This window comes from Scyliorhinus torazame, chromosome 3, assembly GCF_047496885.1.
Source record: "Scyliorhinus torazame isolate Kashiwa2021f chromosome 3, sScyTor2.1, whole genome shotgun sequence".
Lineage (NCBI taxonomy): Eukaryota > Metazoa > Chordata > Chondrichthyes > Carcharhiniformes > Scyliorhinidae > Scyliorhinus > Scyliorhinus torazame.
In genome coordinates, this window is record NC_092709.1 from 249,812,262 (window position 1) to 249,824,686 (window position 12,425).

Below are 12,425 nucleotides of genomic sequence, written 5' to 3' on the forward strand. Positions count from 1 at the left end.
CCAACCGGCGCGGCGCGATTCCCGCCCCCGCCGAATATCCAGTGCCGGAGACTTCGGCAACCGGCGGGGGCGGGATTCATGCCAGCCCCCGGCGATTCTCCGACCCGGCGGGGGGTCGGAGAATGTCGCCCCAGATTTTCACAACTCTCCGAGTGAATTTCATTTTCTCAAATCCCTTCGGAATCCCCTGCCCCTCGTCCGAAAACTATGCCTCTTTGTGATTGACCCTTCAACCATGGTTAACAGCTGCTTCCCATTTACCCTTTCATACTCTTATATACCTCAATAATCCCCCCCTCCCCTCAACCTTCTCTGCTCTAAAGAAAACAATCCAAACTTGTCCGGTCTCTCCTTATAGCTCCGATGCTCCATTCCAGACAACATCCTGGTGAATCTCCTCTGTACCCACTCTGGAAGAATCACCTTCTTCCTACAGTGAGATGGCCAGTTTAGCTCAGTTGGCTGGACAACTGGTTTGTGATGTAGAGTGAGTCCAACAGCGCAGGTTAAATTTCCATATGGGCTGGGAATATTCATGAAGGCCCACCTTCTAAACTTTGCCCCTTGTCTGAGGTGTGGTGATCTTCAGGTTAAGTCACCCCCAGTCAGCTCTCTCCCTCAAAGGAACCAAGCTAACAGGAATATTGAGGCTCTGAGCCTTGTTATAATTAGGGCACGATCTAACTAAAAACAGAGTCTGTTTGATTGTTCCCGGTGCTTTCTTTTCAGGCCTCAGCAAGGAATACACTCAGTTGCAGCTCACCAGTGCAGAAAGAGATCGGGGTGCCATTCTCAATGCAACCTTAGACCCCCTCAGTGCCCAACACAACGGTCCTTGATCCTTCCGTACCCCAGCAAATATGGGCAGGGCAACCCCGGACCTGATCACTGGCACGGGAAAAGTTCCCCCTGGGCACCTTGGCACTGCCAACATGGCAGTGCCACTTCCAGCCTGGCAGTGCCTGAGCACCCTGGCAGTGCCAGCCTGGCAGAGCCAAGGTGTCCATGTGGCATCAGCAGTGCCAGGGTGCCACCATGCCAAGATACCAACTACCCGGGGCCTCTGAACATCTGGGAGACCCCCCCCCCCCCCCAAGTGCCCTTCTGCCTACACCCCGTAGGGAACAGTGCTAAATGGAATCTGTCTGTGTCTCCTCGGTGAGGCCGGTAGATTCCGGGGCCGTCAGAAGAGGTTTCTGGGCGAAGTCAACTCAGTTACTTTGACTGTACTGTGGGTCGCCGAAGAACCCCTCCAGTGACAAACAGGAGGAAGCTTAACCAGCAGAGATGGCAGAAGAGGATTCTGGGAGAAGTAAATTCACTCACTTCGACTGTACTGTGGGTAGCTGAAGAACTGATGTCAAGGAGTGGTTAAGCCCAAAGCACTACATTAGTGTTTCCCTCCCCCACCCTCCCTCTTCCTCTGACCAACAAAAAAGCATTGTGAGGTGGACAAGCAAGGTAAGATTCTTATCCTTATATCTTTCTTAAGTGTACAAGGACAGAGATGGCAGTTAGGGCAGTGATATGCTCCTCCTTCCAGATGTGAGAGATCAGGGAGCTTTCTCACGTCCCTGACGACTATGTCTGCAGGAAGTGTGACCAGCTGCACCTCCTCACAGAGTGAGTAGTTCAGTTGGAGCAGCAGCTGGGCACATTGTGGAGCATACAGGGGCAGAGAGTATGTTAGACATTAGCTTCAGAGAGGTCGTCACACCACAGGTTCAGGCCGCCAGGAGAGGCAGGCAGGTAGGGCAGGAGCCTTCTGTGGCAATTCTTCTCCCAAACAGGTGTACGTTTTGGATACTGTTGGGGAGCAGGGGGTGCAGCCTCTTAGAGGGAGATACCAGCAGCAGCCAGGCCTGTGGCACAACTGGTTCTGCTGTAGAGCAGGTTCGGGCTAAGTCCAAGCGAGTGATAGTAGAAGGAAACTCGATAGTCAGGGGCACAGACAAGCGTTTCTATGGCCGCAAACGGGACTCTAGAAAGGAGTGTTGCCTCCCTGGTGCCAGGGTCTTGGATGTTTCTCAAAGGCTACAGGGCATCATGAAACAGGAGGGTAAAGAGACAGATGTCATTGTCCACATTGGTACTAATGACATAGGCAGGAAGAGGGAAGAGGTCCTGCAAAGACAGTTCAGGGAGTTAAGTCAGGAGTGAAAAAGCAGGACATCTAGGGTGGTAATCTCAGGATTACTCCCTGTGTCACGTGCTGGTAAGGCTTGTAAGGGAGATAATACACTTGAACACCTGGCTACAGAGCTAATGTAGGAGGGAGGGCTTCAGATATATGGCTCACTGGGATGTCTTCTTGGGAAGATGGAACCTGCACAAGGGCGGGTTGCAATGGCACCAATATCCTGGGTGGGAGATTTGCAAGTGCTGTTCGGTAGGGTTTAAACTTGTGTGGCAGGGGGGTGGGAACCGGAACAGCAGGCCAGTAAGTGTACAGATTTGCAAAAAAAGTGAGACTGTGATAAACATAGTGCAGAGTAAGAGCAGGCAGAGAGAAGCCACAGGGCTCAGCAGGACTATAGGTCTGGATGCATTTGATTCAATGCAAAAAGTATAACAGGTAAGACAGATGAATTGAGAGCCTGGATTACTGCATGCAACTATGATGTAATTGCAATATGGAGACAGGGTTAAAGGAGGGACAGGACTGGCAGTTTAACATTCTGGGATGTCGTTGTTTTAGATGGGACAGAAGGTGAAACAAAAGAGATGGGGGAGTTGCATGACTAATTAGGGAACAGATCTCAACTGTGTTGTGGGAGGACACATTGGAGGGATCTTGTAGTGAGGCATTATAGGTGGAGATCAGGAATAAGAAGGGTGAAATCACAATGCTGCGAGTGTACTATAGACCCCCCCAACACCCTGCAGGAAACAGAGAAGCAGTTGTGTAGTCAGAGACTGAAAAGGTGTGAAAAAAGCAGGGTAGTTGTGATGGGTGACTTTAAGTTCTCCCATATTGACTGAGGATCCCTTACAGGGGCTCGGATGGGGAGCAATTTGTTAGATGTCTCCAGGAGGGCTTTTTGGTACAGTATATTGACAATCTAATCAGGGAGGGGGCCATACTAGACTTGGTATTGGGGAATGAGCCAGGCCACGTGATTGAAGGTTCAATGGGAGAGCATTTTGAGTTTAGCAACTATAATTCCATATGATTTAGGGTTGTCATGGATAATAATAATAATCTTTACTCATGTCACAAGTAGGCTTATATTAACACTGCAATGAAGTTACTGCTAAAAAACCCTAGTCGCCACACTACGCCACTGTTCGGGTACATTGAGGAAGAATTCAGAATGTCCAATTCACCTAACAAGCACGTCTTTCGGAATTTTTGGGAGGAAACTGGAGCACCCGGAGGAACCCACACACACACGGGGACAAGGTGCAGACTTCGCACAGACAGTGACCCAAGTCGGTAATCAAACCCGGGTCCCTGGCGTTTTGAAGCAACAGTTGTAACCACTGTGCTATCGTGCCACCCCATAAGGACAAGAGTGGCCCGGGGATGAGGGTGCTTAATTGGGTGAAGGCCAATTACATCCAAATTGGACAGGAACTGGGGAATGTGGATTGGGAGCGGCTATTTGAGGGCAAATCCACGTCTGATATGTGGGAGGCTTTTAAAGGCCAGTTGAATGAAGTGCAGGACAGGCATGTCCCTGCAAAAATGACAAATATAAATGGCAGAATTCGGGAACCAATGATGACATGAAAATTTGTAGGTTTAGTCAAAAGGAAACATACGATTGATCGAGGTATCTAAAAACTGACAAAGCCCTTGAGGAGCACAGTGAAAGTAGTAAGGAACTTAAACGTGGAATTAGGAGGGTTAAAAGGGGCCATGAAATTTCTTTAGCAAACATGGTCAAGGAGAATCCTAAGGATTTTTATGCATATATGAGGAGCAAGGGGGTAGCAAGAGAAAGAATAGGCCCACTCAAGGACAATGGAGCGAAGTTATGCATGGAACCACAGAAAGTGGGTGATATCCTAAATAAATATTTTGTATCGGTATTCACCAGGGAGAAGGACATGACGGATGTTGAGGTCAGGGATAGGCATGTGAACGCTCTTGAGAATGCCAATATATCAAAAGAGGAAGTGTTGAGTATCCTAAATTGCATTAAGGTAGGCAAGTCCCTGAGCCGGATGGGATCTATCCCAGATTACTGCGGCGGCAAGGGGAGAAATAGCTGGGGCTTTAACATAAGAACTAGGAGCAGGAGTAGGCCATCTGGCCTTTCGAGCCTCCTCTGCCATTCAATGAGATCATGGCTGATCTTTTGTGGACCCAGATCCACTTTCCCGCCCGAACATCATAACCCTTTCTTCCTTTATTCTTCAAAAAATTATCTATCTTTATCTTGAAAACATTTAATGAAGGAGCCTCTATTGCTTCACTGGGCAGAGAATTCCATAGACTCACAACCCTTTAGTTCCTCCTAAATTCAGTCCAAAATCTACTTCCCCTTATTTTGAGGCTATGCCCCTAGTTCTGCTTTCACCCACCAGTAGAAACAACCTCCCCGCATCGATCTTATCTATTCCCTTCTTAATCCCCCCCCCCCCCCCCCCGCCCCACACCACCAGTGTGGCCTCACTAAAACCTTATACAGTTGTAGCATAGCTTTGACAAAGAGTCATCAGAATCGGAACGTTAGCTCTTTTCTCTCCCTACAGATGCTGCCAGACTTGCTGAGATTTTCCAGCATTTTCTCTTTTATAGAACATAGAACATAGAACGATACAGCGCAGTACAGGCCCTTCAGCCCACGATGTTGCACCGAAACAAAAGCCATCTAACCTACACTATGCCATTATCATCCATATGTTTATCCAATAAACTTTTAAATGCCCTCAATGTTGGCGAGTTCACTACTGTAGCAGGTAGGGCATTCCACGGCCTCACTACTCTTTGCGTAAAGAACCTACCTCTGACCTCTGTCCGATATCTATTACCCCTCAGTTTAAAGCTATGTCCCCTCGTGCCAGCCATTTCCATCCACGGGAGAAGGCTCTCACTGTCCACCCTATCTAACCCCCTGATCATTTTGTATGCCTCTATTAAGTCTCCTCTTAACCTTCTTCTCTCCAACGAAAACAACCTCCAGTCCATCAGCCTTTCCTCATAAGATTTTCCCTCCATACCAGGCAACATCCTGGTAAATCTCCTCTGTACCCGCTCCAAAGCCTCCACGTCCTTCCTATAATGCAGTGACCAGAACTGTACGCAATACTCCAAATGCGGCCGTACCAGAGTTCTGTACAGCTGCAACATGACCTCCTGACTCCGGAACTCAATCCCTCGACCAATAAAGGCCAACACTCCATAGGCCTTCTTCACAACCCTATCAACCTGGGTGGCAACTTTCGGGCATCTATGTACATGGACACCTAGATCCCTCTGCTCCTCCACACTTCCAAGAACTTTACCATTAGCCAAATATTCCGCATTCCTGTTATTCCTTCCAAAGTGAATCACCTCACACTTCTCTACATTAAACTCCATTTGCCACCTCTCAGCCCAGCTCTGCAGCTTATCTATATCCCTCTGTAACCTGCTACATCCTTCCACACTATCGACAACACCACCGACTTTAGTATCGTCTGCAAATTTACTCACCCACCCTTCTGCGCCTTCCTCTAGGTCATTGATAAAAATGACAAACAGCAACGGCCCCAGAACAGATCCTTGTGGTACTCCACTTGTAACTGAACTCCATTCTGAACATTTCCCATCAACCACCACCCTCTGTCTTCTTTCAGCTAGCCAATTTCTGATCCACATCTCTAAATCACCCTCAATCCCCTGCCTCCGTATTTTCTGCAATAGCCTACCGTGGGGAACCTTATCAAACGCTTTGCTGAAATCCACATACACCACATCAACTGCTCTACCCTCGTCTACCTGTTCAGTCACCTTCTCAAAGAACTCGATAAGGTTTGTGAGGCATGACCTACCCTTCACAAAGCCATGATGACTATCCCTGATCATATTATTCCTATCTAGATGATTATAAATCTTGTCTCTTATAATCCCCTCCAAGACTTTACCCACTACAGACGTGAGGCTCACCAGTCTATAGTTGCCGGGGTTGTCTCTGGTCCCCTTTTTGAACAAAGGGACCACACTTGCTATCCTCCAGTCCTCTGGCACTATTCCTGTAGCCAATGATGACATAAAAATCAAAGCCAAAGGTCCAGCAATCTCTTCCCTGGCCTCCCAGAGAATCCTAGAATAAATCCCATCAGGACACGGGGACTTATCTATTTTCAGCCTGTCCAGAATTGCCAACACCTCTTCCCTACGTACCTCAATGCCATCTATTCTATTAGCCTGGGTCTCAGCATTCTCCTCCACAACATTATCTTTTTCCTGAGTGAATACTGACGAAAAATATTCATTTAGTATATCGCCTATCTCTTCAGACTCCACACACAACTTCCCATCCCTGTCCTTGACAGGTCCTACTCTTTCCCTAGTCATTCGCTTATTCCTGACATACCTATAGAAAGCGTTTGGGTTTTCCTTGATCCTACCTGCCAAATACTTCTCATGTCCCCTCCTTGCTCGTCTTAGCTCTCTCTTTAGATCCTTCCTCGCTACCTTGTAACTATCCATCGCCCCAACTGAAACTTCACACCTCATCTTCACATAGGCCTCCTTCTTCCTCTTAACAAGAGATTCCACTTCTTTGGTAAACCACGGTTCCCTCGCTCGACGCCTTCCTCCCTGCCTGACCGGTACATACTTATCAAGAACACGCAGTAGCTGATCCTTGAACAAGCTCCACTTATGCAGTGTGCCCAACACTTGCAGCCTACTTCTCCACCTTATCCCCCCCAAGTCACGTCTAATGGCATCATAATTGCCCTTCCCCCAGCTATAACTCTTGCCCTGCGGTGTATACTTATCCCTTTCCATCATTAACGTAAACGTCACCGAATTGTGGTCACTGTCCCCAAAGTGCTCTCCTACCTCCAAATCCAACACCTGGCCTGGTTCATTACCCAAAACCAAATCCAACGTGGCCTCGCCTCTTGTTGGCCTGTCAACATATTGTGTCAGGAAACCCTCCTGCACACACTGTACAAAAAACGACCCACCTAATGTACTCGAACTATATCTTTTCCAGTCAATATTTGGAAAGTTAAAATCTCCCATAATAACTACCCTGTTACTTTCGCTCTTATCCAGGATCATCCTCGCCATCCTTTCCTTTACATCCCTAGAACTATTTGGAGGCCTATAGAAGACTCCCAACAGTGTGACCTCTCCTTTCATGTTTCTAACCTCAGCCCATACTACCTCTGAGGATGAGTCCCCATCCAGCATCCTCTCCGCCACCGTAATACTGCTCTTGACTAGCAGCGCCACACCTCCCCCTCTTTTGCCTCCTTCTCTGAGCTTACTAAAACACCTAAACCCCGGAACCTGCAACATCCATTCCTGTCCCTGCTCTATCCATGTCTCCGAAATGGCCACAACATCGAAGTCCCAGGTACCAACCCATGCTGCCAGTTCCCCTACCTTATTTCGTATACTCCTGGCATTGAAGTAGACACACTTCAAACCACCCACCTGAACACTGGCCCCCTCCTGCGACGTCAAATCTGTACTCCTGACCTCTATACTCTCAGTCTCCCTTACCCTAAAACTACAATCCAGGTTCCCATGCCCCTGCTGCATTAGTTTAACCCCCCCCCCCCCAAAGAGCACTAACAAATCTCCCCCCCAGGATATTTGTGCCCCTCAGGTTCAGATGTAGACCATCCTGTCTGTAGAGGTCCCACCTTCCCCAGAAAGAGCCCCAGTTATCCAGAAATCTGAATCCCTACCGCCTGCACCATCCCTGTAGCCACGTGTTTAATTGCTCTCTCTCCCTATTCCTCATCTCACTATCACGTGGCACGGGCAACAACCCAGAGATAATAACTCTGTTTGTTCTAGTTCTGAGCTTCCATCCTAGCTCCCTGAAAGCCTGCCTGACATCCTTGTCCCCTTTCCTACCTATGTCGTTAGTGCCAATGTGGACCACTACTTGGGGCTGCTCCCCCTCCCCCTAAGGACCCGGAAAACACGATCCGAGACATCACGTACCCTTGCACCTGGGAGGCAACATACCAAACTTTTGTTTCAGATTCCAGCATCCGCAGTAATTTGCTTTTATTTATGTAGCATAGCCTCCCTAGTCTTAAACTCCATCCTTCTAGCAATGAAGGACAAAACTCCATTTGCCTTCTTAATCACCTGTTGCGCCTGTAAACCAACTTTTTGCGACTCATGCACTAGGACATCCAGGTCCCTCTGCACAGCAGAATGTTTTAATATTTTATCATTTGTCAACATTGTATTCCATCTGCCAGACCCTAGCCCATTCACTTAAACTACCCAAATCCCTCTGCAGACTTCCAGTATTCTCTGCACTTTTTGCTTTACCACTCGTCTTAGTGCCGTCTGCAAACTTGGGCACATTGCACTTGGTCTCCAACTCCAAATTTGGTACCCAACTCCAAATTAACAGATATTTTCACATCCTCTTTGACCACAAGTGAGGTTCCAGAAAACTGGAGAAAAGCCAATGTTGTTCCCTTGTTTAAGAAAGGGGCAGCATGGTAGCATAGCGGTTAGCACTATGGCTTCACAGCTCCAGGGTCCCAGGTTCGATTCCCACTTGGGTCACTGTCTGTGCGGAGTCTGCACGTTCTCCCCGTGTTTGTGTGGGTTTCCTCCGGGTGCTCTGGTTTTCTCCCACAGTCCAAAGATGTGCGGGTTAGGCGGATTGGCCATGCTAAATTGCCCTGAGGTTAGATGGGGTTGCTGGGTTACAGGGATAGGGTGGAGAGGGGGGCTTGGATAGGGTGCTCTTTCCAAGAACCGTTGCAGACTCGATGGGCCGAATGGCCTCCTTCTGCAGTGTAAATTCTATGATAAAAGGGAGTAGGGATAATCCAACAAATTATAGGCCGGTGAGCCTGACGTAACTGGTGGGGATGCTTTGGAAAAGATAGGGACAGGATATATGCACATTTGGAGGCAAATGGACTTGTTAGTGACAGGCAGCATGGTTTTTTATGGGGAAGGTCATGTCTGACCAACTTGATTGAGTTTTTGGAAGAAAATTGATGAGGGAAGGGCTGTGGATGTAGTTCATATGGACTTTAGTAAGGATTTTGACAAGGTTCCACATGGCAGACTGCTACATAGAACATAGAATTTACAGTGCAGTAGGAGGCCATTTACAAAAACTAAAATCACATGGGATTTAGGGTGGACTGGCTAGATGGATACAGAACTGGCTTGGTTACACAAGACAGAGAGTAGCGGTGGAAGGGTATTTTTCAGAATGGAGATCTTTAGCTAATGGTTTTCTGAAGGGATCAGTGCTGGGACCTCTGTTGTTTGTTTGATCTGGACGAAAATGTGGGTGGTCTGATTCGTTATGTTTGCGGATGACACGAAGATTGTATGATTGTCAGAGGATACAACAGGATATAGATAGATTGGAGACGTGGGCACAGAAATGGCAGATGGGAGGTTAATCTGGACAAATGTGAGGTGATGCATTGTGGAGGATCAAATCTAGGTATGAATTATACTGTAAATGGCAGAACCTTTTCAAACATTAACATATTGAGGGATCTGGACATGCAGGTCCACAGTTCCCTAAAAGTGGCAACACGGGCGGTCAAGGTGATTAAGAAGCATATGGCAAGCTTGTCTTCATCAGCCGGGCCTTTGAGTACAGGAGTTGGGCAATCATGTTGCAGCTATGTAAAACCTAAGTTAGGCCACGTTTGGAGTATTGTGTGCAGTTCTGGTCACCACATTATCAGAAGGACGTGGAAGCTCTGGAGAGAATGCAAAGAAGGTTCACCAGGATGTTGCCTGATATCGAGGCTGTTGGCTATGAGGAGACATAGGATAAACCAGGAGTGTTTTCACTGGAAAGACGGAGGTTGAGGGGAGATCTGATAGAGGTCAAAAAAGTATGATAGGCATAGACAAGGTGGATAGTCAAAGGCTTTTTCCAAGGGTGGAAATGTCAATTACAACAGGGGAAAGGTTCAAGGTGAGAGGGGGAAAGTTTAAGGGATATGTGCAGGGTACGTTTTTCACGCAGAGTGGTGGGTCCCTGGAATGCGTTGCCAGAGGATATGGTGGAAGCAGGCACATTAGCAACATTTAAGAGGCATCTGGATGGGTACATGAATAGGGAGGAAATAGAGGGATACGGACCGAGTAAGGGCAGAAGGTTTTTTTAAAATTGAGGCATCATGAGTGTTGGAGGGCCGAAGGGCCTGTTCCTGTGCTGTACTTTACTTTGTTCTTTGTTCCAGATCTGCCGTTGGCAGAGTTAAGTGAGCTTTCAAGCTCATTGTGGATCCAGATTGTGGCATCTCACGAGATCTTGTTAGATTTCACGGGGCGTAACGACTGTTGGGAATCCCAGAAGAGGCCTCTCGCGGGAGCTGCCAGCCGCATCCTGTCCCGACTCCAGCGGGACGTGGCCAGTTAATCACCCCCTCAATCTGCAATCTGCCTCCTTGGTTCAAGTTGGTTGCCTGCCCAACTTCCAGTTTCAGTTCAAGTCAGCTATGGGCAGGCTGAAAGTGTGTTTGGTTTGAGAAACAAATTTTTAAGACATTAATCTCCCACTCAACTCAACCCAATCTTTTTTTAAAATTAAAATCACTCCTATAATCTCAGAAAAGCCAAACATGGCCTGCTCTACAATAAAGTTACCAATGGGCTTGATGCCTTTAAAACTGTTTTAAAAATGTATCCAAAATGACAAATTAGAAATGGATGTCAGTAAAGTACAACAGCCATGATTACCAGATTCGACAATGTAAAAAATTATAAGAGGAACGGGAAACACCTGCAGAAAGCAGAATCATTATTTTTGGAAATACCTGCAAGTTTGGTTATCTATCCAGCAAAACACATGAAAATCCTAGACCTAGCTAGTCCACAGTAACCTTGCTATAAAATAATACAACGTAAGTAAAGACTACTTCAGGTAATAAACATGTGAGTCAACACTGCAGCTGAAACTTCGATGGGAAAGGGTCCCATCACTAATACATCCCAACTACTCTAAACAACAAGTAGCGGGATGAGGCCAGTATAAAAACAAATAACAGTCATTTTAGCAACCAGTGACTTTGGCTGTACTGTTAGCATTGGCACTGCTGAACTTTATAATTGATATATATGTGTTCTGGTCGTGCCCGGCACTGGATGGGTTTTGGAGGGGTTTTGCGAGGACTATGTCCAAGGCAGTGAATGCCCGGGTCAAGCCAAACTGGGGATTAGCATTATTTAGGGAATCGGACGAGCCGTGAGTGCAGGAGGCGAAAGAGGCCGGTATTCTGACCTTTGCGTCCCTGGTAGCCCGGCGGAGGATTTTGCTACTATGGAAGGATGCAAAGCCCCCTAGTGTGGAAGCTTGGATCAATGACATGGCAGGGTTCATCAAGCTGGAGAGGATAAAGTTTGCCTTGCGAGGGTCTGTGCAGGGGTTCCTCAGGCGGTGGCAACCGTTCCTAGACTATCTCGCGGAGCGTTAGGAGGAGGTCAGCAGCAGCAGCCCGGGGGGGGGGGGGGGGGGGGGAGAGGAGAGGTTTCTCTTAGAGGGATGTTTGGGTCAAGATGGTTTTTTTTTCACTATTTGTGCTGTTTACTGTTATAAGGGGGTTACTGTACATGGGGAAATCCAATGGATAATTTCTACTTGTTGTGTTCCTGTCGCTTTCTTTTTGCTGGGGGGGGCGGGGGTTGTTGAAAATTTGTTGAAAAACTTGAATATATATATTTTTTTTTTAAAAATTGATATATATGCCAGAACTTACAAGTTTGGCAAGAATGCAGAACGGACAATGTTTGCCGTCCATTATACACTCCGGCTGAGTTTATCTTCCATTGACTGGAATGTCTACTTAAGCTTTATAAATTATTTGTTCTGACCTCTGGATTGCTAGTTGAGTTAACCTAATCCCTGTTACCATACTCAATGCATGTTTCTCGTTTTACCACAACTAATATAGTGGCACGGATTTTCACACCTGAGTCAGCAGGAACTGGGTTACCACACCCGTCTTGGGAGAAACTCATCCGAATGGTGGGATTTTTGTTTCGAGGGGTAGATGCGCGACGGAGTCAGCCCACCACCTCTGGATGGTGGTTACAAGGGCTGTTGATTGCCAAGTGGCCACATTCTTCATTTTGATTTGACGATGCAGACTCAAATAGTCAAATGGCCTCCTTCTGCACTATAGGGATTCAACGAGCTGTTGAAAAGGCCTGTCTCATGTCTCTGGGACTTGGTCCCAGTTGTTTTGTTACAGATTAGACTCTCTAGCCCTCACCACCCCACCCAACCACACTGCCCTATACATGT

General features: G+C 47.4%; 1 protein-coding gene across 1 annotated transcript in view; it reads right to left on the reverse strand.

Annotated features, from left to right (window-relative positions):
- The window catches only part of atp8b5b (ATPase phospholipid transporting 8B5b), a 502,620-nt gene that overhangs the window by 39,560 nt on the left and 450,635 nt on the right, over positions 1-12,425 (reverse strand). The gene's annotated exons all lie outside the window — the stretch shown is intronic.